The sequence below is a fragment of the Oryzias latipes genome, chromosome 4 (assembly GCF_053564925.1).
Source record: "Oryzias latipes strain Hd-rR chromosome 4, Olatipes_Hd-rR_3.1".
Classification (NCBI taxonomy): Eukaryota; Metazoa; Chordata; class Actinopteri; order Beloniformes; family Adrianichthyidae; genus Oryzias; species Oryzias latipes.
Window position 1 is genome coordinate 36,429,167 of NC_136240.1, and position 27,901 is coordinate 36,457,067.

General features: G+C 41.7%; 1 long non-coding RNA gene and 2 other non-coding genes across 3 annotated transcripts; all 3 read left to right on the forward strand.

Moving 5' to 3' along the window:
* Positions 1–8,064: 8,064 nt before the first annotated feature.
* Positions 8,065–26,722, forward strand: LOC144991981 (uncharacterized). Its single transcript, XR_013655691.1, has 4 exons — positions 8,065–9,139; positions 13,396–14,283; positions 21,623–21,670; positions 24,991–26,722. It is a non-coding gene; the product is annotated as an uncharacterized LOC144991981 (long non-coding RNA).
* mir27b (microRNA mir-27b) lies at positions 22,126–22,226 on the forward strand. Its single transcript, NR_107089.1, has one exon. It is a non-coding gene; the product is annotated as a microRNA mir-27b (primary transcript).
* mir24a-1 (microRNA mir-24a-1) lies at positions 24,498–24,598 on the forward strand. Its single transcript, NR_107090.1, has one exon. It is a non-coding gene; the product is annotated as a microRNA mir-24a-1 (primary transcript).
* Positions 26,723–27,901: the final 1,179 nt, after the last annotated feature.

A 27,901-nucleotide genomic window follows, 5' to 3' on the forward strand; every position in this document is an offset into this window, starting at 1 on the left:
AACAAGTAACAATCAGTAACAATCAGATTGTTACTCTCAAGCCAAATTGTAATAACTTCCTTCTTCTCTTATAAATAAACAACATAAATATCTATATATTTTAACTGTTATAAAAAAACATTCATTATTCAAACTAACTTAAATGTGTTTGCTACATGCTTGAAAATCACTTGCTTTGGTTTCCTACATAATCATTTTGTCCAATATGTGCATTCTTAAAAAATACATATTTTTTTAAAATGCACATTTTGGGTGCAAATTATTTACACATTATTGCACAAGCATTTGAAAAGATCTCATTTTGAACGTATTTTGTTTCTTCACAAGTTTAAAAAATGGAAGCAACGATTTAACTAAAATTTAGCATAAAAGTCCAAAAAATGTAATTAATAATTAGAAACCAAGTAAATAATGAGAGTCTTTCTTATCTCTCCTTCCATTTTCTTCCCCCTCCCGGGGCTGCTCTGCTAAGTGGGAGATTAATGCTGATATGATGTCCTGCCATCCAACTTAATGGACCTTGGCGTCATTATTTCCTGTAGTATGAGTAATCCCTCCCCATGCTGGAGAGAGGACTGAAGGCACAAAACAAAGCACAAAGCAATTTAGCATGGATGTTGACTCTCAATATAATGATCTCTCACAACAGAAACATGATCTTCTGGAGATCTGCTGGCATGACCCACCGTCTAGTTGAAGGAAAACAAGCTGCAGAAGACAAAAGCAGAAAGGAGCCGTTTGTTCATTGGGGGAAATAATGTTCTTGTGTGGTCGGTGTGTGAGAGGCACGTCTGGCAGCGTCCGCATCACATGAGTGTAATTCCACAAAACTCAGAACATCCCGCTGTCACATGATCATCCGACACAAAGCCCGGGCAGAAATGGTCATATTCTTCCCTTAATGCGCTCTTATTCAAACCCTTTCACCCCCCCCCCCCCAAAATGCTTTGCATTGAAGACTGGAAGATGCATCCAACTTTCTGCAAGAGCTGCTCGGTGTTCTCCTTTCCTTCCAGTCTTGCTGGGAGTGTCTGGTAGAGACCTGCCTCTGCTTGTGACCCTGCAGCGCTGAGAAGCCCTTTCTCTGTTCAGACGCACAAAGACTGCAGTCAGTGTGTTGGTTAAATGCTGTGGATTAACCGGAGATTATGACTCTTTCCATTCTCTGAGGATGTTGTCATTTTCTCACTACAGCTCAAATCCGAAACACGCTCAGGGCAGAACGCCAGAATGCCTCAGCTGCACTGGAAGAGGGCGCGCTCCGTCCCAAGTTTCCATGTTGCTGTCAAATTCAACAGTGGGATTATTTGAACAAAAACTGGAGAGCGGAGACTTTGAGTGGCAAATTTTAATCAACAAGAACCTAAAACACTGTTAACATGCAAAACGTGTGTTGAGACAACTAAAATCTGATGTTCGAAGCAATGAAGAACTTCCATTAAACTCAAGTTATTAAAGATTTTGCTCTCAATTTTCAAAAAAAAAGAGGAAAAAATGAAAAATCCTAAACAAGAAATTAAACAAGTGAAATAAAAACTGTGCAAAGATAACACTTCAACATTTGAAAGTAAGATACTTTGGATCTTCTTGGGATGAGAAAGTTAGGACAAAAACATTTGTATTTCTTTTTTGCCCCGTCACCTCTGATGCGTCAGGATATGGCATGTGGTCCTCCTTTCCCCTCTTCATATCTTCGTTTGCATCCTTTGTAGCTCCGAGCCTTGTCAAAGCAGCATCCCGCTGGCCTTCTGTGTACCAGACAATTGATTTAGCAGCCATTTTCATTAGGGCTGGGGGAAAGAAGACCAAGGAAATTGAGAACATAGTTTGTAACAGCTGAGTTGCAGCCGCTGAGACTCGGAGCCGCTTGTGTTGTGCAGAGCAACAGTAAGATAATGGATGACAAGGCCGTTTGGAGCCAGCCGTTCCATTAGCTTTTGTTAATGCAGTCAGGGAGGTTGGTGTGGCTCATCCGCCTTCACTTCCACTTTCCTGGACACTCTCTCACTCCAGCCAGTGTGCTTGGTCTTTCTCTTTGCTGTCTGGAGTCGTGCGTTTTCCCCCTTTGTTGCTTTTATTGTCGTTTTAGCTTTTAATCTGCGTTTACTCCTCCAGCATTTTACTGGTAATACCAGAAAAACCTAAATCAACCCATTTGGGAGGGCAGTGATTTTCTAAGATCATCACAGCAATCGCACAGAACTAAAGTGCACGCCGTCTCTGATTTACCGTGGAGAAGAACACGCAGTAGACTGACCGTGATGCAATCTGCAGTTCCTAGAAACATGGTTTTTAACCCATTTGTTACCGACATGACTGTACTGTGAGTGAGGGATGTGTGGCAAACTGGGAACTTCCGGCTTGTGAAAGAGGCTGACTTTAAGGACTCTGTGAACTGGACATTTTTGGGGTGTAACAGAAATATCATGAATGAAGACATGAGGAAGGATGGTGTACATGAACAGAATGTAGCAATCAAGGTGAGCATTACAAATGATGGGAAAGGATCATTTCATGTGTGAGAAGCCAAGCTGTCACCGTGGACATCACTGCCAAATAATAATAACAGTAATTCCATTTCAGTTCACAATTGAATTCCACTTAACCCTTAGTAGTTTCTGTTGTCGACTGTTATCCGGGTTCACGTTCATTGAGGAGTCTAGTGAAAAATGTCCAATAGAAAAGAAGCTGGGGTGGTGCTGACTATTTGGAAATCAAGCATTGCTACAAAAGAGTTCCAAAGATAAATTATTTGAGAATATTTTTAAGTAAAGCTCAAAAAGGCTGCCTACCACTTTGGATTGAATTTCAATTCAAAGTCAGTTTTATTTTTAAACTTCTAACCGTTTTTTGTCTTTGGACTATGGCAACAATTCTCACAAACAAAACTGGTGATCCAAAATGAAACTTTAATTAATAAAACGAACTAATCAAATGTTGTTTTTGTTTCAACAACTAACTCATTTTTAAGAAAAGCTGGTAAATGCTCATTTTCAATGAATTGAATTTACATCTTTTTTTAAAGTGGAACTTGTTTTATGTCGATTAATGAATTTTCAAATCCCATCCTAAATGTGTCATCAAACTAGAAAAAATGTGTTTTAGAAATGCTGGAAATTTGTATTGATCTCATTGACCTGGAGCTGAAATGGTAATTATTAACTTTACAGACAAATGTCACGTTTGCCAGTTTTTTTATATTTCTATATATATTCTATATATTTCTATATATGCATATATAATGCATATATATTAACAGCTGGACAATACAGAGATGATGATTACCAATTTATGTATGAGTTCTTAACATACATTTGCTTTTTCCCACTCCCTTTAAAGCAATAAATCAAACTATTTGACCATCAATATTATTTATTGGATTCAGTACTGTATGTTTTAAGTGCATATATGTCTGTTCATGATAAGGAGTAATTTGTAAAGTCAAGAGGATAACATCATCTTTTTTAGAATAATTGGTCTAATGAATTAATCAATAAATGTCTGAAATAGATTTGATATCCATTTATTATTATTTTTTGTCGTGTTTCCCTTTTATCTATCTATCTATCTATCTATCTATCTGTCTGTCTGTCTGTCCGTCCGTCCGTCCGTCCGTCCGTCCGTCCGTCCGTCCGTCCGTCCGTCCGTCCGTCCGTCCGTCCGTCCGTCCGTCCCTGTTTGTCTGTTTGTTCGTTTGTTTGCTAAAATTGCTTGAAATAAACCAGTCTAAAGAAATGTTTAATAATCACGTATCAAAGTGAAAAAAAGTGTTAATTAAAAGGAAGAGACTAGTTAATTATTTGTAATTATACAAACACAAACACTTTTTTTAAGGTGATAAATGATTTGTCCTGAATTAAAGGGTATGTTGCAAATTAGTGGGGTTCCATTTGACGTATTGAATTTTATATGCATATTTTCTGAAGGCAATATTTCAGATGCTTTAGTTAAACCAAGTCATGTAGCTTTAGGGCGGTTTAGCCTTCATTAATCACGCAGGTCTAATAATCTAATTATCTGGTCTTCAGTAGTCTTTTTATCCTGGTGATGATTCCTTCTCAAAGTTTCCTTCATCTCCCCAAAATGTGATCAATATTCGAGTTTTCACCGCCGCCTTTGACCTTCTGCCTCCAGCGTTTTGCATCCCAACCAGACTGGCCCTGGTTTTGCCGGCGCTGTGGCGGCCTTGCATTGAGCGTCTGTAAATCCTTGTCATGTTCTCATCTGGCCCGACCGGCGCTTTCATTACAATGGATGCTTGTGCACGCCAGACTCTCTGTGACCTTCTCTCCCGTCCAGCTGGGGGGGAAACGCCTCCCTGCCACACTAATAAACACAAAACAAATGGCAGCAGGTTGAAAATATGCAGCGTGGGCCTTTCGTGTAATGAAGCAGGCTTCTATGAAATACAAGGCAACTCAACTCCCATGGTGCCGCCCCCAGGTCCAGACAGGCAGGGGGGCTGGAAAGAGCCAGCCAGGGAGACGGGGGGGTCCTGGAAGGGAGAATAGAGACATTTAGGGAGTAGGAAGTGTGCGAGCAGTAATGGAGGACAAAGCAGTCACGAGGCCACCTCATCAGGGGTCACCTGTGGGGGCTCTGCACCACCATTATCCACCACGTCTGCTGTTTGTGTGACGCCCTGATTGGTGGTTAACTGCCAGCCATGAGACTGGACAAACAGAAACGAGGATGTTCATGAGTCTGGAATCAGCAGCCCATCCAGGAAGTGCTATTGGTCTGAGGGGACTCGCTTCTCTCAGGCCCCAAAACTCAGCGACTGCTTTCACCTTCATCACTGCAGATAGAAAAGTAGGTCACACCAAATGTTGTAATGAAGACCCACTCCAATGAAAATGGTGGTTTTGGTGGTTTTAACATGTTCTTGGAGAATTTTTCTGACGATGGAGGACATAAAGAAAATTAAGATTAAAGTTGCATTTCTTTATTCAAATAGTTGTGAATCAGCAGCAGATGTTAAAAAAGAGCTTATTTGTGACATAGAAAATACGCTTGGTGGGCCAAACGCTCCCTGCTCTGAGCTCTCAGCAACGGGGAGGGGAAGGGGGACCGGGGTTGCTCTGCACCAAAGGTTTCGCCCACAACTCAGAGGTGAGTTTCTTCAGAAACTGTGTCAGTGACGGGGTTCTTCTCAGCAGTGAATAAATAAATCCCTCTAAAATGAGATGACCAAACCAGCAGACTCCAAATATCAAACGTTGGGATTTTATTCATCCCAAAACAATAATCAAAGAAAGAAGTCAACTGATTCTGGGGGACCCTGTTGCCACCACTGCAACCAAGACTGCTCTCCCTCAGATGGGAAAAGTTCACGCCTCATAAAGGCTTAGCCCCTCCCACTGGCCAATCAACCAAACTTGTTTCAAACAAATTCTTGCCTTGTAACCTGGAGGATTCATAACCATAAGTCCAAAATTACAGATATTTAGCAAAAAAGAGATAGCACCAAATGAAATACAGAAAGAGGTTTGAAACAAAATCAATTAAACAGAAAGGGAAACAAAGCAAAAAAATAACCCAAACAGTTCTGACATGTGATGTCACTTCCTGTTTCCTGTGGAAATGTATGCTGATGTGGACAACGCTCTGGTTTGGCTGTTTGTGGAGGGAAACTCGGATGATGAGTACGATTCTGTTTAAAACCAAGTGTGCACCCTTAGAATGAAACAAAATCTGAAATGTGAAGGATTTGTTAGCATGTGTTGGTGAAACTAAACTGCTACTGTGGGCTGGTTGAAAGAGACCGAACAAACAGTGGAGGCTGGTGTTCATCACAGTGTCCTAGAAACCAACACAGGTGTTTGATTATGGCTGAAAGCGGCATCGTGATAATTAAAAGACCAACGCTTTGACATTACATTTGTGTGAGACAAACTTGCAAATTCTGGTCATGCACACGTTAAAACAGCAAAGAACCAAACCGTTTGTCGGTGTTTCTCTGTTTCCTTCAAGTCATCCAGTAAAGAATTCGCCAACAACATGCACAAAGACAGCAAAGATTTTTCTTTCATGGATTCTTGTTTGACAACAGGAAAGCTCGGCCGCACAGTCACTAATCATTCAAACTGTTTATAGCTTTGAAGACGCCTGCTGCTGAACGGCACACACTGTCTGGCCCTCAAATTTTGATATTTTTATCTTTAAACTTGTTGCAGAGAGAGTTGAGAGTCAACTCCACTCGCACACGTCAGCTGCAGGTGGAGGTTCAGAAGGCCGTGACCTGACATGCTTCCTCTGTTTGCTGATCCTGTGCATCACTTTCACATCCCTCTTTAGCAAACATCCAGAGCTGCTGCTGCATGTATATCCTGGGAGAAAAGCATGACACGACACTTGTGTGTCCTGGATTTGCAAAAATCCCCCCCACTGAAAGGCTGAACAGGAGGCTTAGCGTGTTTTAAACACACGATGTGAAGCCCCCTTTGCAGCCCACAGACAGTCTTAGCTGAACTCCAATGAAGCAGTTGGATGAATGCTGGCTTGATCCCCAGGATTTGACTAAATCAGGTTTGTAAGTGAGCATGTTGTTGTGAGGATGCAGCTTGAGCCAAGCCAACAGTTGGGGGCTTTGTCCTCCACACAGCCACCAGTGGAAGTTTAAAAGGCAGGTCTGATTTTTATCTGCAGCCCACCATGGTCTTCATCAGCCCAGTGCTTCTCTGTGTCGTTCTCTTCCTACATCTGTTGTTTGCTGTAAACACATGCAATGCTGACGGGTGGAGGAGGCCTGTTTGCAATTGTAGGCAACCTTCAGGAAATAATCTGGACCAGACCAGCCAACGGTTTCCGTTTGCTTCTGTTTGCACTCTCGGGGTGAGATTTACGTCCAGTGAACTTTTTTCAACCTCTGCTTCACGCGCTCCATGCGGATTATCAGTTTTAGATGCTTACGTGATGTAAGGAAGGAGCCGTAATACGACCTCCCAGGAAAAACACAAGACATCTGTGCTGCTGACCCTCACAAAGCCCACGGACCGCCGCAGTGAGAAACAGCATTCAGGATAAGAGATAGGCCCTTTAGTTTGAAAAAGCTCAAGACCTGCTGGCCTCGGAGCTACCAGGAAACCGGGATCTGCCTCAGAACAGATAACACCCAGGCATTAAGCACAAGTCATTTCCATCCACTCTCTGCACACAGGAAATGAACGAAACGTGATGAAACGGAGGGAGGAGCAGAGAAGCACAAACACCAGAGCCAGAGCTGATCCAGTCGGTCAAGACTTTTCACTATCGTTTTGACTTCCTGTGTCCATATTCTCTCCATGTTGGTGACCCCAGGATGGATCCGTCGGGTGGGTGAGGGGACAGAAACCCCCTCATTCGGTCCAAGGTTAGAATGAAGACAAAAGCAGACCTAAAAATGTTCTTTTATGTGAGAATTCAGCATCCCTTTGATGATAAGAAAAGTTTCTGAGTGAAGTTCAGAAGATGGATGGACGGAGAGTAACGAAGAGGCATAAACCTGTGAAAAGGTTTTCTTCTTCTGGACATCCCACCTTGAGCTATGTTTGTTCTCCATTTGCTGTGGCAAAGAGGCTCCCGTCTCCAAACAGTAATCCCAGATGAGGGCGTGTTGAGGATCTGCAGGATATAATCCAGCAGCAGGTACAGGCTGGGATGAGTCCCACACCTTAAACCAGGATTCTGTTATCTGAATTCACTTCAGTGACGTTAAACCTATTTGGTGTTTGGGTGATGTGTTGGGGGAAACAGAAATAGAAGAAAGAGCCCAGAGAGACATGCCAAACTAAAAATTAAGAGTTTAGGAGGCCCAAAGTTAGATTTGTCCTTAGGAAATGTGAACATTTATTTACTGCCTCAATATTCAAGATTGATTTATTTGTCACTAAAACAATGACATTGCGTTTGGAGCAGTGGCAATCACCCTTTTTATTTTCAAAGATGAAAAAAACAAAGGAAACCAACAAAGTAAAATGTGTTTCCAAATGGGGAAAAATAATCTTTTATTAACCGTTTGAAACAGTTGAAAGCAGTCAAAGTTCCCTTCATGGACAGAAGCTCGGCGTCTGCGTCTGCCACCGGTGAGACGTCCATGGCTCTGCGCTTCGATGCAGAACGCTGGCGTGTCCTCCAGATGTGGCAGCAGAAAGTAGCAGTTCACTCAGTCCCGGTGGATTTTCTCGCTGAGCCCCTCACACCGGCGGGGGTGAGGGGCGACATATGTGCGCATCCTCACCCTCCTCACCCTTCTTCCCTCTGTTTTCCCTTCTGTTTTGGTTCTTTTTAAACTTTTACAGATCTTCTTGCTTTCTTCTTTTTAATGCCTACAGTCGCATTTACAAAAATGTAGTTTGTTACAGTTTTTCTCCATTGCTTTGGCTCATTTCTTGAAATAGAAATTACATTCTGAAAATTCTAAGAGCATTTGGCAAAACAGTCTTAATGTTCAGCTCAGCACTAAAGCTCACTTGCAAAATCTAATATATCCCCCAAAACTGTTCACTCATGCTACAAAACTAAATTCCTTTCCCATGTAAAGAGTCATATATATTAAGGGATTATGTTAGACTTGACTTTAGAACCAGGGCACTGTATAGTTTTTGGGTTGGGGAGGGAATTTGGACAGAGCTCCAGACCAAAACAGAAGAAGACAGCATAGCTGAAACCAAAGCATGAAAACCCAGCATTAGAGTTTAATCTTGACACTTGAGGTGACTTTGTTCTCGTACTCTGAGAAATGAAGCTCTGGTCTGGAAACAGGATGTGGGCAGGAGAACAAGCATCATTTGCATAGGTTAGAGTGTGTTGACGGGGGTCCACTGAAATCCTTGTGTGGATTTCTGTAACCAGTCTGTACATGTGCGCCTCATGACTGTGTGTTTCGTGACTGGGTGTCTGTTCCCTCCACCGCTTCGAGCTTTGCCTCTTTTTCCTGGCAGGCCCTGTGCCTGACATCCCTGCTGGCACCGACTGCGGCCCACCCTGGTGAACGTCTCACTGTGTCAGTCGTCGCTCTCACCTCCGGATCTTTCCGGCCTGGAAGCACGAAGCTGAACTCGCAGAGCACGATGACAGAGGAGGGCCCGACAGCAGGCGGCAAATCCCTTCATCGTGTCTTTGGACGGTACATTTCCATCAGAAATGATGAGCATCTGCAGTAAGTGAGCAAAGAGTGAAAGCAGCAACAACTGAGGTTTCAAAAGGGTTTACCTTCATCAGAAAATTACCCCTTAAGAAGTGTAAATATTTATATATTTTTGTAAATACTCATCTGTGAAACAAAAAAAAAGAAATCAAATCATGACAGAACGTGTCTGACTTATTCTGATCCTCCACCTGCAGACCAACAGATCCATGATCGTCTTTGTTTTCCTGGTCTGAGCTGGAATCTGGATCAGAACTGGACGGATCTGATACTGATCGCCGTTTTAGTTTGCCTGGTAGAGTTAGTCTGAGGGTGAGAGGGACTGTAAGCTAGTGGAAGTAAGCAGATGGCTGAGTTCCACCCACATCTCAGAGGGGAATTTCTAATGAACCCTTGGCGCCCTGCAGAAACTACGTCCTAGAAAACAACACAGGGTTGTTGTTTTTGAATTTTGACTAAAAACCAGCAAAAATCATAATTAAAGAACCTCTTGAAAAGCTTTGAAAATAGAATATCAGGCTTTAAAGGGCGTGTGTCCTGCTTTTCTTAGGCCTTTCAGAATGAACTCTATCCATTATATATTCAAGATTCAAAGGGTTTATTGTCATATGAACAGTAAGAAACGGGTTTCCAATGTGCACGATGTAATTCTAACTTTGCTCTCTGCTCTGAATGCCAGGGTTAAGTTAAATAAAATAATAAAAGATAAAAGTAGTATATGAGAATATATTTCCTTTGGCACACTAAAGAACTATCTTTTTAATGAAATATGAGTTATTTTAACAGCTCATTTTCCTACCCAGAAGTAAGGCGACTTGATCACTGAAGCCCCGCCTTTCAAAATACCACTTTAGTGAGGAATGAACGTTAAAATACACCTCAAAGCTCAAAACAGTTTTCATGTAAAAGGCCCTTACAGACTTCTGCACTACAGATAAAATGCTGTTGCATCTGCCATACTTGTTTACGAACTGCATTGGTGTTGGCGTCGTTTTGCTAAGTTACCCAGAGCCTCTTGTAGTCTCACTAAACTAATAAAAAATATGATTCAACTCGTGTTATATATGTGATTGTGATACTGATAATGTTATAGCTCTGAGTCTGACTCCCAAAATGTAAACATTTTCCATCTTAGAGGACCAATGCCAGACTGAGTTAAGTTATGGGTCCAGAACCAAAGTCTCCTTTGACAGTTTAAATCGTTCTTCACAAAAAATCAACCCAAAATAAACTCGGGACTGAAGATGGAATATGAAGCTTGACTTTGAACTTGTTTTTTCCCTTTGAAACTGAACCCATACCCTACAAACAGAGAGTGACTGTGTATTTGCTGAAACATGTTTGGCTGAGGGAAATTTCTTTGCATGCTAGAGTCCGCTCTGCTCAGTGAAAGTTTGCTTTTAGTGACTGAAAATGATGCTCAGGGCCGGTTTGGTCTCCCAGCATCTTTGCTTTATTCTAATTCTATCTGCTGAAAGTTCTGCAGCTTTAAAAAGAAAGAAAATGTGCGATTTTTAGAGAAACGCTAATCTCTGGGAATGAGGTCGATGAGGTTCTCATTTAAAGCCACAAAGAGTAATAATTATATCTCCTTTGTAAAAGCTGCAGTTTCTTTTCTAGGTGAACTTATATTTCACGTGTTCAGTGTTTTCAGTTTCTAAAACGTCTTCGTTTGAGCGCAGGTCAGTGGAACTTTTTTTCATTTTCTGGTCTTTTAAGAGTTTGAATTTTTTTTTCCTTTTATACGTTCTTTCTGAATCTTGAACCGTTTCTTTCCAATTAGTTTTATTTAGGAAGCCTTTTCATCATCTGAATGAGATGAAAAGAAACCAATGTCACCAAAATATGGATGTTTGCTGAGACCCAAACAATCTCAAGCTGCGTTACACGTGTTTATTTTTACTCCAACAATTCACTTATGGAGTATTGCTTCAGTGGACAGGTATTTCAAACCAAAAAAAACGCTCTTCTCTTTTCTATTTAAGTCATTTTCTTAAATAACTCCCACTTTTGGGGCCGAAAGGTTTTGATTAAAGTGCACTAATTTGTAAAGATATGCTCATTTTTTCTGTGTGCAGGACATGCAAAGCAGCAAAACTGCAAGTTTGGTTTATGGCAAAAGTTTTTTACCGTGGAATTTTCAAGTTTTATCCAGACAGCAGTAATTTACCATCAAACTGATGTGGTGCTTGGCCTGGATTACGTTGTTGGGACATAAAACAATCATTAAGGTTTGGGGAAAACCAAATTATCTTCTCTTCTTTTCTCCCTTTTTCAGGTAAATCAACACTATTTAACTACAAATGGGAAATTAAATTCAAGACGTTTACTCTTCCCTCCCTCCACTGAAGTAAACCATAGAAATAGTTGTGCAGAATCTAGTGGAACATATTTTAATTAATTTTTTGGAAACCAAGATTACATCAAAAAGAGTCGGAATGACTTTAAAAAAAAATTGTAATTCTTTCGCTGCTTTCCAACTTTTTTTGTTGGTTTTGACTTCCATCAAAGTTTTTGAGAGCAGCTTCCTTGACTGCACACAGAAACTGTAGTCACTTACGTTCCACAAATACCTTTGACACATCTGTAAACCAGAGAAAAAACGAATCCAGAGTCATCGAGTTGCTTTAATGCCATTAGAAAAAAGTAAAGAAAATGAGTTTTATGTAGAATCTGGTATGCATTTCACATCAAAGTCTTGATCATTTTGTTTACCTCATTTACTCAAATGTGGAGAAATCAGAACCAGAAGGCAGATGGGAGTTTGATGCTGCAGTGAAAGACAGATTCCTGATTTGAGTTATTGGAAGGAGCCACAGAGAAGACCAACTGTTCTTCCAAACTGCTTGTGTGAGATATCATCTTTCTGGAGAATGCTGGAGTTTAATTAATGAACACAATGTCTGGACACACAATACTCTTTGAAATACAATCGAATCTTTTCTATTGCTCTCTAATCTGCTCAGATTTACAGCAGGGAGCAGTTGGAGCCACTGGAGTCATTTCTTTCTGACTCATGGAGCCATTATGAGTCCGGACTTTCATGTCTGTAATCTCCTTTGATGCTTTATATCTACAAACATGAACTTTTAAACAAAGTAAAGTCTTAATATTTTAAGCCCTTGTCTGTATAGGTAGTACTGATGTTTACTGCCTTTTACAGATACTTTGGTTGGGTTTGCTGGATTAACAATCCAAACCCAAATAGGTTTTGAAGCTAGGCGACAAGCAGAAGGCAACATGATGAACCAACAGGCCATTGGAAAGGCAAGGGCACCCTTCATCACCATGAAGCACATCTGGAGATCCCCCCTCATCACAACAGGCACCACGATTGACCTGTTCAACTCAAACATCATGCCTGTCCGTCTGTACGGAGCTGAAACAAGGACAACAACAAAAACCAACAACCAGCATCATCCATCAGGCCCTGGCCGGGAATGCCCAGAGGAAGAGAAAACGAGGAAGACCAAGGAAGACACGGTGGAGAAACTTGGAGGCTAACGTCTAGCCAACCGATCACAAACGAAGATCCACCAGGAGCTAAGACAACGGTGGGGAGTTGTTGCTGGCCTAAAACTGACTAACTCAATGGATTGGAATTGTTTTATGCATAGTTTAATGCTCATAAGACTGGTATGCTGTCATGTAAAATGTTTGGGTGTTCTTGGGTGGGTTAAAATGTTCTGAGATTTGGCTGAGACTGTTAGTGCGACGAACGACTCCCCTCATTTCCCATCATCCATCTGTTTACGTGCTCTCCTGCTAGCTTACAGCCCCTCACAACCCAACATAACTTTAGATCTATCCATCCAGTTCTGATCCAGATTCCAGCTCAGACCAGGAAAACAAAGACCTTCATGGATCTGTTGGTCTGACGGGGGATGACCAGAAAGGGGCGGAGCATTGTGGCCCGCCAGTTGTAGCACCTACATCACTGCTGGGCTTTTCGAATTTTTTGACTGCTCCTGATTTAGGGTTTAAATTAAAAAAATACTCAGAATTTTAAGCTTAATTTTCTTAATAGATGTCCTCCATCATGACAAAACCTCCGTAGGAACATGTTAAAAAACAAAAAACAAGAGTTTTTATTGGAGTGGGTCTTTAAGGAAATTGGAAAGATCAAAATTTCTAATCTCAATTTATGGTCAGAACTTTTTAAATATGTCATTTTCAATTTGTCTTGTGAAAAAGTTCTTCCTTTTGTATTTTGTTCCCCTCTGGTTCCAAAACATTTGCCTGGATGCTGCACCTCCTGAACCCTGAAGCAAACGGACGATTCTTATGGATCTGCACATGAACGTCCTGAGAGGAGCACCTGCACACAGAAACGCCACAGACGGTGTCTCTTTAAGGGATAACTCGCAGAGGAAGATGAGAAACTGCAAGGAAGGAAGAACAGGAGGTGTGCATGCATACGTGGACATGTCAAACTAATGGAGGGGGTGGAGGAGGGAAGAAAGACGGGGGTAAGGTAAAGACAAAAGCACAACACTGCATTAGACTCTAAGAGCCATTCCTTGCTCACTAAAGGCTAATGCAATTGCCACACAATAAGTGTGTCTCAGCAGAGGCTGTAAAAAGAAGTCGAGTAAGAGGAGAGGCAGGGAGGGAGGAAAGAATGGAGGGAGGGAGGAAAGGAGGAGGACTGGCAGCTCTGCCCTAGACTCTCAGATGGATCTCCTGGGACAGTGCCTGAAAGTCTCTCTCTGTCTGTACTGTAACTGTTGGTTGACTGAGTGGCTCGCCGCTCGCCGCCTCTCTGGGGGGATTTGTCAGCTTTGCCAGGAGGAGAGGCTGAGAGACACAACTGTGGTGGCAGACCGGCAGCTGGCTGCTGTGTTAACTCTGCATCTGACCTCCATGGGAACAGAGCAGCCTCCTCTGCTGCCCTGGAAGTCTGTGGGAACAAGGAGGACGGAGCCTTTCCTCCACAGTCTGCGCTCCTTTCTGGCCTCCTAGGCTGTGGGAACAAGGCAGGACCGGCAGACCTGGACTATGAGGAAACTGGATCACTCAAGCTGTTTTTGGTTAATAGCTGTTTAATGCTTGGTTAGTTGGTTAATTTATAACTGGCGTCCCAAGCAGGTCTTGGATGTCCTGTTTGTGCATCGCCTCATCTAAACCCTGAGGGAACACCAGGACCTGTGGACACGGTGAGTCAGTTTCTCACTCTGCTTCTTCCTCCTCTGAGTCTTCCTCTCTGTGCCGCATTCTTCTCACACATTTTGATCAGATTTGGATTGTTGTGCCTCGTCTTGTTCTTGTTTTTTGCAGCATGTCACGAGCACAGAACGGCAGATCTGATCAAAGTTCCTCTCTGCCTTCTCTGATTTTGTACTCGTCACACTCCAGCTTTGATCTTCTGCTGATGACATTTGGGAAGACGGCGCATCTGCTGGCGTGACGTGTTGCCGATGTCTCGGTCTCAGATACTTTGGTTGAGAGTTTAATCGCGTTGGTTTATGGAGAATTAAGGCACCAGTTTGTCCTGTTGAGCTGAAGCAACACAAATGTCATAAAGTTTGAATGAACCTGTATTAGATTCTGATCCCCGTGACAAGAAAAACAGAGAATTCACGCATACCTGCACACGCATACCTGCACACGCATACCTGCACACGCATACCTGCACACGCATACCTGCACACGCATACCTGCACACGCATACCTGCACACGCATACCTGCACACGCATACCTGCACACGCATACCTGCACTTCTGGCTGCTCGACCGCTGAACCTTTCCAGCAGTCTCCTGACTCCAAAGGGGGTTTTGCTGTGGGCCATCACCTCACAACTCTCCAAAAAAAGAATTTAGGTTGAAAAGCTTTTTAAAAGTGATTTTTTTTCAACAAATGGTGCACATTCTTGAGCACTTTCCAAGGACTTTTTTCTCACACATAAGAGACCTGTTACACAAGAACAACAATAATGGATTTAGCGGTTTAATGGACAGCCAGTGTAAATGCAATACTTGTAATGAAATCATCAGAAGTGATATATATCTGGATTTCTGATGTTGCTCCCCTGAAGGCCTGCATCTCTGCTCCCCTCATTCACAGAGTACTCTCACATTTCGAGTGTGAAATCAAACGCGGGACACATCGGGACACATCGGGGCATCAAAACAACAAAGTTCAAAAGCAGGAAATGCTAACATGTTGGCCAAAATGCAGTGAACGCCATGTTTCCATCCCGATCCTCCACAGATGCTGGCAATTACGCCGTCTCACAGACAACAGCTGTTTGCCATTTGGTTACAGGCGGCTATATTTGTCATTGATGCAGGTTTTGTGTTGCATGGAACACTCGGCCGTAGTTTGTTGCGTGCGTTCCAGCTTTGTGTGCAGCTGGACGGGCCTCTCTCATGGTTTAGCAGCGCGGTTCTCCTCAGCTGCCTCACCCGGGCCGTACGTCGACCACAGAGAAGTCCTGTCTGAGCCCAGGCAATCCCATCCAGAGCCGTCTCTGCCAGCAACCAAATGAAGGAGCCTTTGAGCTCCAACTGTCGAATATTTACTTTTTACGACCAACCAAGCAGTAAACAGCTCGCCTTGTTGGCTGAAAAACAGGCAAGTCCACAAAAACGTGCATAAACGCATCAGTGAAAAAAACACACAAAACTGGAAAATAGTTGGAAAAATATCAAATTAAAGGGAGCGTAAATCTCCAAAAGTGAGCGACAACCAGACATCGCTTGTGTTTGTTGATTTCATGATGGGGTTTGTTGTGCTTCGCCTGTCTGCAGCACAGGCAGCAACAGCAGCAGCAACCTCCAATTGAAGCCATGTGTGGTGGAAAAACAAGCCCGGTTTGTGGAGAGATTGCATGCTTGAAGTGGGAGGGAGCCTGTCGGTTACAGAGGTCACAAGCCGAACACGCCAACTCCTTTTGGGGGGTGCTGACAGATGCATTTCAATGGTTTCTCCCCAAAGCCACTTTACTCCCTTTGTACTTTCATTTGCAGCAATCGTTTCTTTTTTGCCGCCTTTTTAGATCAGATCAAAACACAGAGGAAAGAGTTCTTGAAGGCACAATGGAGGAGGGTTGTTCAGGGTGTGCAGAAAGGGCTTTGCTGAGTGGAGTGCTGCAGGAGACGTTTTATTGGCGCTGGCTGCGCTAATAGCCCAGTTGACACATGTTCTCCTAAGATGAACTCGGAGAACTTCACATTCTGAGTTCGGTTCCCTGTGGGTTACATCACACTATCACAAAAGCACCAAATCTTTCTCACAAACTCACTTATGCCATCCCGTGTTTCGTCACTTTGCTTTCTCTTCCGTTTCTCAGCGTTCTCTCATTTTCTTTCCCTTCTTGCCCAAATGTTATCAGCACAGCGATTAGCTAATAGCTGCAGCAGCATCTGCTATCAGGTTCAGAGATAGCCCCTGCCAGGCTGTAATGCGGCCGTGCCATTTCCCCTCATGCATTACCATCGATCACGTTCCTGTCAGAGGAGAGCCGGATCATTTCTTCAGGTCTCCATTCTTCCTGTGAGCTCTGACTCATTGGCTCTTTAAAGATTTACCTTTCTGCCCTCTTTGGGATCAAATTCCCAAATCTGTTTGGTCTCCTATGCTTTTTGTTCCTTTTCTTGTCTTTTTTACAGAAGTTTAGTGAAGATTGATTTAGCATCAAATTACATCCCTGGGAAATCCTATTAATGCTGTGTAACGTGAATCCTTCATATTAGTAGGCCACGTGAAAGGAGCTCCTGCGTCACGCCGGCTCTCTTCATCATGAGGTCCGAACTGAATGAGTGGAAATGAGTTTCTACCCATTTTTGCTCTTTTTCAACCCTCGTTCTTTAAAGACATTTTCTGTCTTTGCTGTTCCTCCTGCTGACAGAAGCAATGTGGCGTTCCTGCTTGGACAGCCTAAACCGGGGGTCTGCAACCGGGGGCTCCGGAGCCGCATGTGGCTCTCTCACCCCCCCACTGTGGCTCTCTAGCTTCATTAAAATAAAGTAAAAAGTAAGTAAGTAGTAAAGTAAAAAAAAAAGTAAAGTAAAGGTACCCACCCAAACTGTTTTTAAATGATTCAAGCACAGTTGAAGGAAAGTACCGATCACAAGTCAGACCAAAACCTTTGGACAGATTTTTGAGGTCTGTGTTCCACAGAAAACCAATCGGAGGTCACCAAGAACAACCGCAATCCATTTTTAAGGCAGAAGTTCTAAATTTGGACAAATTCAAGCATGTTAAATACAGTAAGGATCATTTACCTACGCTGGATCTGAAGTGCAAAACACTTCAACAAACCTGGAAGATTACAAGGAGAAATCAAAGAAGCAGAACAAACATTAAAAAACAGAAACCAGAACGTAAAAACAAAAAAGAAAAAACGTTCAGGAAAAAAAGTTTTCTTCCAGAAACCAAAGTGTGATGCGAAACAAAAAGGGAGGTATTATGGGATATCGCTGCTGATGTCCAGTATCGTTTGAAATGATGGACAAACGTCATCATGCAATCAGCGACATACTGACCTTTTTCTACTCTCTGACTGTGTTTTCTTTTGGAACATTTCAATTTGAATTCTGGAAATTACTTCTGTTTTCCGAAATGTTTTTTTTTTCGTTTTTGTTTTTTTACGTTTTGGTTTCTGGATTATTATTTTTTTTGTTTTTTTCTAAAATGTTATGTTTTCCTTTTTTTATTTAATTTGCTTTTTAATTTCTTGTTGCGATCTTTAAACTGTTTTTGCGTCGAGTGATTTGTTGTTGTGATTCCCACTTCTGGGCCACAGTACTTAATTAGCTACTTTTGGCTTTTATTAGTTCGATTTACACAATTTTGGCTGAGTTGCACCTCAAACGGTAAATAAACTGTGTTTTTTACTTTATTTTATACTTTCTACTACATTTTCTGGATTGAGAGGATCCTTTTTGACCCAGGGTGTCTTTTATTTTGAGAGGAAACTGCGTTGAGAGGTATAAACTATTTCATTTTTAGAAAAAGGCTATTTTCTCTTTATGTTCATGATTTATTCATGCCAAAAAATCCTGTATAGTTATCATAATAGTAAAAATGACATATTGAAGTGAGAAATTGCCGGAATGGCTCTTTAGACGTTAAAGGTTGCTGCCCGCTGGCCTCAAAGGTGGAGCGGACGGCTGTGGTTGTGGCTCACATCACGACATCTAAAAACAGAGAGGCTCATGCATTATGAAGACATCCATAAAAGGGCTTTTTCCTTTGCATTGAGCATGAAAGAGACCCAACGTGACGTTTAGCAGCACTCAAAATGCAGTGAAACACTAGACGTCTGTGGTATTTGTGTTGAAAAATGGAATCGGATGGAAAAAGTATTCACAATTATAAAATATTCTTTAAATTATACTGCCACAATGGTTTAACAAAAACACACTTTTTTAAAGGTGCACATTAAAACGTGCAAGAACAAAACTATTTTAGAAGTCCCACATCCCAGAATGTTCTTGCATTTGAACCACTTCATTTGTCGTTTATTAAAAATCACAACTCATTCCTCTCAAGAATATTAAAGAAAGTTTATTTTTCTAAGGAAGTCCCGCTACCATCTAAGTGTCTTTCTCACGCACACACCTTGTGTTCTGCCGGAGCGGGATGACGGATGGCAGTGGCGCAAATGTGAGAAATGCAGGATGACGTCAGCACAGCTCGGGCGCCACGTTTGCCAGCCGCAGATATCTCACCATCTCTGGCGTGAGGGAGATGAGGCTTTGCAGCAAATGGAGCGTGACGACTGTTGTTCTTGGAGGAAAGTTGGCGGAGGTGGAGGTCAGGCATTTAAGGATGTTTGTCTTCATAAATGTGAGCTCCATGGTTTTGGCAGCAATGTTATTTTTATTTATTATCCTTTAACTTGTCACCTACAAACAGACAGCATGACTGAGCTCAGTTTGTTTAGTCAAAAATCTCTTATTGCAATAAATTTCCTTTATTTTAAACCCTTTTTGTGACTTAAACTCACTCCTGATATCAGTTTTGCAGGTTTTCCTTTTCTTTTTTTGTGAAACACCTGATTCCATGCTCCTATGAGTAAAATTGACCCCCCCCTAAGAAGAAAAAGTTTTTTAATGTAGGTAAACTAGCACTATTTTATCTCCCACGACAGGTTTCATCCCATGAAGCCCAGCCGCTCCCTGCATTCACTCACACTTTCAACTTTCCCTTCCTTTATGTTAAAGCCCCACATCGTCCAGGCAAACGAGCAACCGGCTCAGGCGAGCCTCATTCCTCGTTACTCCTCACTGACGCCTAATGTCCCAGATTTCACAACCAACACAGACACATTTATTTGTGATTCCCTTCCAGGGAGGGGCTGACTGTTAACACAACAGTACAGAAATCACATTTTTCTGTCTGGGAGGATTCAAAGGCCATCATTAAGTTGTCCAACATGCACTGAATACGGGATCGTGCTTTAAGACGAATGCACAGAAGTCACTCTAGATTGGACTCTACTTTATTGTGAGTACACCTGTACAGGTAATCAAAGTGTGTGTCTAAAAGCAGCAAGTGCAGCATATAAACATGTAGGAAAGCTGGATATGAATACAATTCACAGCATAGTATTACCATAAACAGTCATGTACATATTTACAGGTTTGCTGGTTAGAAATGCACAGACATCAGTATATATTTGCATTTACAGATGAGTGTATTATCAGAGCAGTGAGTTTTTATCAGTGCTGTCTGTCATTAACAAAGGTTCGCTGTCAAATATCAATATCACTAAATTAAAGCAAGAAGCGTGAAGGTTGCGGGTTCAAACGCTACTTCCCAGCTCAAAAATATGCGGGCATACATGCTTTTTATTTTCAATTCATGATGAATTTAGCAGCTTTAAATTATAGTTATATGTAACAAATGAATCTATTTAATGTACCTGAAGTAAGAAAACGATGGGTAATGTCCAGAGCATGGCGGCCCATCACTCCAGGTTGCCAGGTTGGATCCAAATGTTCACAGAAAACAAGAATTTTCTGCTGCATAAAGCTATCTTTGTTAAGAACTGGTTCAGTCGCACACTGCAAAAGAGTTTTGTCTGGTTTCCAGTTTGAACATTTTATTAAACGTGATCAAAGACAAAACTAACTTCCTGTAACTTTACAATAAGATGTAACAATCTTGAAAATCCTGTTAAATCATTTGATCATGAAAACAACTTAATTTAATTGATATGTCTAATGAGACAAGTTCTTTTTTAACTTTATGTTATATTTTAAAGTTTTATTTGTGAATGGTTTTATTTCAAGAAACATATTTGCTTAATTTAGCAAAACTGAAAAGTTTAATTTGACTCATCAAAATTCATTTAACATCATAGGACAGAAGCTAAACAGTAAACACACATTTTCATATATATTTTTAAGAAAAATGTATTTTAAAATGTCCAGATCTTGTCTTCTTTCACCATTATTATGGTCTGGAAATGGTCTGGGTTGGTTGCAGCTCCTAAAATAGGACATATTTGGGTTGAAAGTATATTAATCAATACTTTAAAGATACAAACTATTTTTTTCTGAGCAATGTTATGTTTTTTTAGAAGATATAATATTTTTAATCACCAGAGTAAATTATACCTAAATGTGAGTGTTTATAGATATTTTTTGATGATTTAATCTTGAAAGGGCAGAACATCAAGACTTATTTTAAGAAATCTTTAGTAGTCAAATTGATTGATTTATTTGATCTATTCATTAATTGAACAGGGACAGTGCACATTAAAGCATACTCAGTCTATTGGCAGATTTTGTTTTACTTATAAAAAGAAAAAACCTTTTGTATTTAATGTTTTTAAACTAGTTTGGATCATTTTTTCAGTGCAGTAAACCTATTGCAATATGAACATGTGCGCCTCCATAAAGACTCATTTCACCTTTGAAACATCATTTAGTGACTCATTTAAATTCATCTAACCATTAAAAACTCCCGTTTTCCAAAGTCGATCCAATTTTAAGAACAAGTCATTTGAGCTCCGATACACAGACGGCGTTTGATAAGTGATCAAGGCGAAGGACCTAACCTCTTCCTCCTCCTCCTCCTCCTCCACACTGCAACACAGTCCTGTCATTATTCTTCCCCTTAAAGGGTGGGGTGTAACTTTCCCTCTAAAATGCTTAAAACTACCACAAAACAACAGATAATGACGTGCCAGAATGTCAACTTGTTTTTTTGTGTCCTCTTTTTGAACTCACCTCAAAATGTTAAACAGGTTAGATTACAAAATGTGTTTTTGCCGACCTGAAAAACGACTAAACTCACCTCTAATACCATGGAATCAAAGAGTGATTGTTGTTTCTGATTTGTAATAACTTTTTGGGGGGGTTTACAAACGGCTGGAGCAAAGGTTCTCATATTTATGACTTGCTGAAGTGCTTTCTAGTTGTGTCAGTCAGTAATGCGGGTTCACACTAAACTGGACCCCTCCTGGATTGTTGCAGTGTCTGATGCAAAGGTTTTGTGTCTGTCTCAGAGAAAATGTTGAATCCTCTCTGTCTGTCTTTCAGGCCTCAGATGCTTCCCAGATGCTGAGGAAGAAGACGTCTGGAGAGCTGGTAGGGGGCAGGAAGGGGCAGCAGACGCCTCCTATGGCGGTGGCGGGGAGGATTCCTGGTGCCGTGATTTGATGCACAAAAAGAAAGAAAAATCACATTGCCAGGGATTTCCACCTCTTCACAGCTCTGCATGGTTCGTGGGATATTTCCACAGTGGGAAACACTTTTTTGACGTTTTTTTAAATTGATTTGAGAGATGAATTTGTCATGAAGCAGTTGATGAGGAAACTCATTTTTTATGTTTCCGTTTGTATTTGTACCAGTTAGAACTCTGTTTTCTCTCTGATATTCCAGACTTTCATGATAGAAGAATAACTTGAAGGCAGTTCCTGTTTCAGCTCAGATGTCACCGTGTCGAGGCTTATTGTTCTAGATGAACGGTCCTCCAGTCGCTCAAATCTTTGAATCTTTGTGTTGAAGCAGGACTGCATCAGTCTGCTCCCACAAAACCCGCCGCTCTCTCGCTAAAGGCACAGAGCTTAGCTAATTGGTGAGCATTGATCCCTGCTGTGTGTTGTTCACAGTGGCTAAGTTCAGTGCCGGAGGTGAAATGATTCAGTTTGGGGGGAGTTGTTCCACTGGATGGACTCAACTTGAACGACATTTGATGGAAGGAAGACGAGATGTTTTTTCTTTTTTGGTGCAGCAAACGTCAGTTTTGCTGACTGACGGACGATTTGCATCTGCCAAAGATAACTGTGCAGATTAATGATGATGGAGCACTTTTTTGGTCGTGACACATGATGGTGATTTATGAAAGAGCATAAAAAGGAGACAGATTTTATCGCAATGAGGTCCTAAATGTCAGAGCAGTCTGCTGTCGCTGTCAGCTGAGAAGTAGTTTTGTAATGTTGGATCAAACCTGGAAAACAAGCTCGGTTCACTATAGTGCACACTGTAGTACTCAGAGAAACTATTGGGTTCACTAGGTCATGGGAAAAGAAAAAAAAAGAATCTGGGTAGAGATATAGATGCACTAGAAAGACTTCACCCTTAAAAAAATGAGAAAAAAAAGAAAATTACAGCAACACACATATAATCAACTGTGATTCTCAATGTCTTCTGCTGTCGCCGTCTTCAACCATTTCTTTTGGTCCTGCTCCTGCATACATGTACATGTATATAAAGTAAATTAAAACACCATCAATACAACATTTTGGGGGGAAACATTATAGGCACCATGAATTATTGTGTACCGGTAAGTTAATTATGGCCGATTTATTTTCTTCTGTCCAATGGAGAACCCATTCGGTCAAATTTGGCCCTGTTTTTATGTTTTTTAATTAATATTTCTACTTATGTATTTTTGTACTTATTTTTAATATCTTGGCTGCTGGTAATTGCTTCCTTCCCCAAAATGAACAAACAAAAACCATTTGTTTAATTAACTTTGAAAGCCCTGAAGAAAACTGTTATTGGGCTTTCCAGGATTCAAATCAAGTTCTAAAACCATTTTTGAAGTAGAACAGGAAAATGCATCCTTCTCTGCAAATATTTGAAAATGAAAAATGAAAACTCCTTTACTCTTTAGTAATAGATAAATACATGTCTTGAAAGGGATCAATCACACAAACATTACAATTCTTCACTTTGAGATGTCAAAACGAGAACTTCACAGTTTAAGATAAACAGTTTCATGAAGTTAGGTCCCTCTATTTTTCACATACTTGGGGAGCCATAGTTCTCTAGATCTTCTCGGTATCTGGGGAAGCCGTGATCTTTAATCAGAGCTGCGCTCTAGAGCTGTTTGGCATCGGATCCCAATTGAATCCTTTGTTCACATCGGCCTCATCAACTTGCGACTGGGCGGCCATTTCCAATGACAAGTCGACGTCAACTAGGGGTGTTGGAAAGAATCGATTCTGCGATATATCACAATGCTTCATTTGGCGATACTTGCATCGATTCACAATGCTGTCAGGACGATATTTCTTTAATTATTTCTGAGCGTCCTTCAGCGTCTGACTCTTGTTGTCCACTTCAACCTCTGACCGCTAGTTGGCAGCAGAGAACATGGTCACTGACCTTTGACCCATGAGGGACACGGCTTTGGTAGTGATGTTTAAGTAGTGTCCTTTTCAAAACACATAAATACCAACCGTATGAAAACTGATCATGGAGGAGAAATTAATAATGGTGGTTTGCGCCCGTCTGGAAACACAACACCAAGTCTTTCATATATCAGAATAGAGCTGTGAAAGAAAATACCTGGATCGTGGTTCACGTGATTTGCTCCGGTTTAACATTTCACTCTAAGACTCTATCAACTGTAGGTACATGCGATGGTATCGGGTGTTGACAGTCCAGTGTGAACACTAAATGCTCCAAACACATTCAAGAACGCGCATCAGATGCCAGAGTGAGCATAGCATGAGAGCTTTTTGTAAAATCTCACTGTGGAGTTGAACCCACGACCTTTCAAGCTCAGAGTGGACACTCCACTCCTTGGCCATTTGCTTCAAAACTTGTCAATAAATGTTCCTGTCACAAGAAATACTGAAATTAAAGCGATAATAAAACGGAGTCAGTTCCTCAGACATGACTTTCTCTGTTTATTTTGTATCTTGTTATTCATTTTAAAATCACGTTCTGGTTTAACTCTTTACTCACCAGCAAGATATTGTTTTTCAAGAGCTTTAGTCCTTTTTAGCTATTTCTTCCTCTTTGTTTACAAATGTGAAAAATCACATCAATCTGAGTTTGAGATTATTTCCGATTCAAACTGACTTTTTGTGCAAAATAAAGCTGGTGACATATGACAGTAATTGTGTGCTAAAATGCACATCCTTTAGGCTGCCGTGGGAGTCATTGCAGTGGACACTAGGACAGACTTGGGGCTGCACCCTCCCGTGCCTACTGAACTGGTATCAGTGTTTGACCTGAAAACTGGCTCAGTTCAGCAGGAACAGGAGTGGAGCCCACTGACCTGGACATTCAATTATTGTTTTTTAACTGAGAAAGGGGCTAAACACCCTATCCCAGACGCCGTTTTGGCTCCATCTCATCGTTACAGGGACGCGTCTAACAAGTCCTTGGCAGAAATCACACTTGAGCAGAAACCTGTCAGACAGCGGCGCTCAACCCTGAGACCATGCAAGGTGGTGCATGTTGAGTATGAAGAGTCCTTTTTTGTTGAAAATGAATCTTTCATGAGTTTCTTCAGAGTTTGATAGATGGGCTCCAGGAATGCTAGCTCTTGTTAAATTGCTTGATCTGCTCATCCTTCATGTTTCTGCATTCCTGCCTCTGCAAGGCTGCGTTTTCCTCTCTTTCGGTTCATCTCGCTGCCCACAACTTCTTCTCCGTCTGTGTTGTCAAAGGACAGACTGAACTGGAGTTCAGCACCAGGTATCCCCACCTGTTCGACCTGCATGATCCGTGTCGCTGTCCGCATCCCCTATTTGGCGACGGTCTGGTCACTGGCGGGAGAAGTCTCCGGAGTACTGAAAGTACTACATCTCCCAGCAACCCCAGCGCACACTTCCTGGAGGCCGCACACCTGACTCTCAGTCACTGAATCAACCACAGCATACTTAAGCTCTGCACTGAGCCTCACTCAGCGTGAAGTATTGTTGGTGCCACTCTGCCTTCCTTACCGAGCCTCATATCTGGATCTGATCTTCTGTGTTCTGACCCGGTTTCTGACTCTGTTTGCCTGCCCCGACTCTGGCCTCGATCCTGATTACCCCTGTCTCTTCTCTGATGCTCTCATGCCTGTTATCGACCCCTGCCTGCCTGACCCTGAATTATCTTTGTGGACTTTTAGCTGAGCTAATAAACCTGCTGCACTTGGATCCAGCCGTCTGCCTGTTCCTATGACACTGACTCTCATTCCTCACAGCTACCAGGAGAAAACTGGAACCTCACTGAATCGGATTATTATGAGAAACCTCTGCTGAGTAGGTAGATGCTAAAAATGATCTCAACATTTCTGAAATGCGTGCACCATAATGCTCCCCTCTGATCCAGAGGATATTACCTGGCAAAAGAGGAGAACCACATGATGGTACTTTGAAAGGGTTTGTTCTTGCCTTTCAGAGAAAACACTGCATATGCTTTTATTTTGAAGAGATCAATTTAATCAGATATTTGATCAAACTGAGATTTTAATTTATGTATTAAGTCTCAAATGGAGTTTCAGAATTTCACATTTTTGTCGTGCAGCTTTCAGTTTCTGCTTTTGCCAAACTGCGTCATGACTTTACTAGTTTTTAGTCACCAATGACCTCAACGGATTTGGTCAAATATTCCCAGTGCTGTAAATAAGCCCGTGTTTTTTGTCTTGTCAACTTGCTATCCAATCATTTTGAGGGGTTTTGGCAGAAGGATTTTATTTAGTTTTGAGTCTTTTTCCATTAATTTGTTAAAGTTGTTTAAAGTTCTGAGCACTTATTTCTTCTCCTTCCTGCATTTGGGGCCTCTGATAAAGCTTGTTTTGCTCGTTGAGTTAACCGTCAGAGGACTAAAGAATAAATTCAGGAATGTTTGTCTTCTTTGACAGGAGAAGCGTCAGCTGGATCTCATATTTAATCTCAATAAACACCTTTCCTCCTTCAGTTCCACGATGATTCTTTCATATCTGAACAAGACAATGTCCCATGGATTTGGTGAGAATAGACATGGCTGTTGTTAGGCACCCAGACCAACGCCTGCAGCACTTCTTTTAGTCTCCATAGTGATGTCAATATCCTTTTCATCTTTGGGCCTCAAAGGCTGACCAGATTTCATGATGTGGCTGTTTTATTAAGCCTGGTCTGCTTTTCTTGGCCCTTTCACCGTTCAATCAGCCGCCATGTGGTTGTGGCCTGTGGCAGTGAGCAGGGCTGCATAATTTGGTTTGCAGCTGAGCGGGAACATTCGCTCTACAAAGCCTCCTTCCGCTCCTCGGGCCTCGTGGAGGCAAACAAAAGGCTGGAATCCAAACCTTCTGAAACCTCAAAAGTGGACGGAAGACTAAAAGGAAATGTATTATTGTTCGTCTGTGAAGAGTTTTCAAATCCATTCATGTGACTTTTAAAAAAAGGAAATAAAAAATCTATTTTCTTTGGCAAAGTTCAGGACTTTGAGAGTTTGTTGTTCTGGAATGTAAAAAATAACACACCCCTTCTCAGATTTTGTTACTTCTCAGACCTTTTTTTGACAGTCAACAACTTTAGATGGCACGATTTTGTTAACTCTTGTTTACAGATCTGTATCAAGCTATAAAAATGGTAAACATTTTCTGAAAAAGTTATGTCAGCGTCACGCTGCACACATTGCTTCTTGTTTGGAGGGAAACTCCCCTGCAGTGTCCCTCCTTTAACCTTTGATCTATCCTATGGGGTCCAGATGACCCCCCCCCCCCCCCCTTTGCATTGACGTGTTCTCCCTACCATGACAAAGGTGGATAAAAGTGGAAAGGATTTCCACTGAAGATCACAAATCATTGAAGAAAAAAGGTTCAGCGCACTGTCTAGTGGGTCTAGATGACCCAACTCCCAACGTTAAAGTGCCTAGGATAGCACAAGGGTTAAGAAAACAAACCTGCGTCTTTATTTGGGAAACTTGCAGAAACCAGTCAAATAATCCCCCTTGAAGCATCTTTTTCATCATCAGCATGATTAGTTAAGTGGTCACGATGCCGAGCCCAAAGCTCAACAAGAGTGAGGGATTAAGAGAGGAGGGAAAAAACATGCTCGCGTTTATTCCCAAGGTTGACAACAAAGTCAGCGCTATGGCAGGCATCCAGGCCTCCAGAGGAAACGTGTGCTGTCGTGTCTAATTGTGCTCTAAGTTTACAGGGTAGAAAGAACAAAAAAAAAGCACTTTTGTAAGCTTGGGGTAATTTCTTCTTTCTTTTTTAGGGGGGACGTGTTATTTTTAAAATCAGAATCCGTGTGGACAGTCTGTCACTTTCCATCACTTTTCTTATATCCGCAGCATGTTATCCAGAATCTGGTAAAGAGGAAACAGCTGGTTCCAGGGCTGGGGTAGATTTCTGCAGCCTTGCCTCTTCAGACAGAAGCTCGTCCTTCTGTAGACCTTCCTTGTTTTCCTCCTTGTGATGAGCTAACGATCCTAACAGATTCTGGGGATTATTTTCATTCATCCATCCATCTTCTAAACCCGTTTTGTCCCTTTCGGGGTCACAGGGCTGCTGGAGCCTATCCTGTGGGCGAAGGCAGGGGACATCCTGGACAGGTCGCCAGTCTGTCAGAGGACCACAATCACACACACATGCACACTCACATT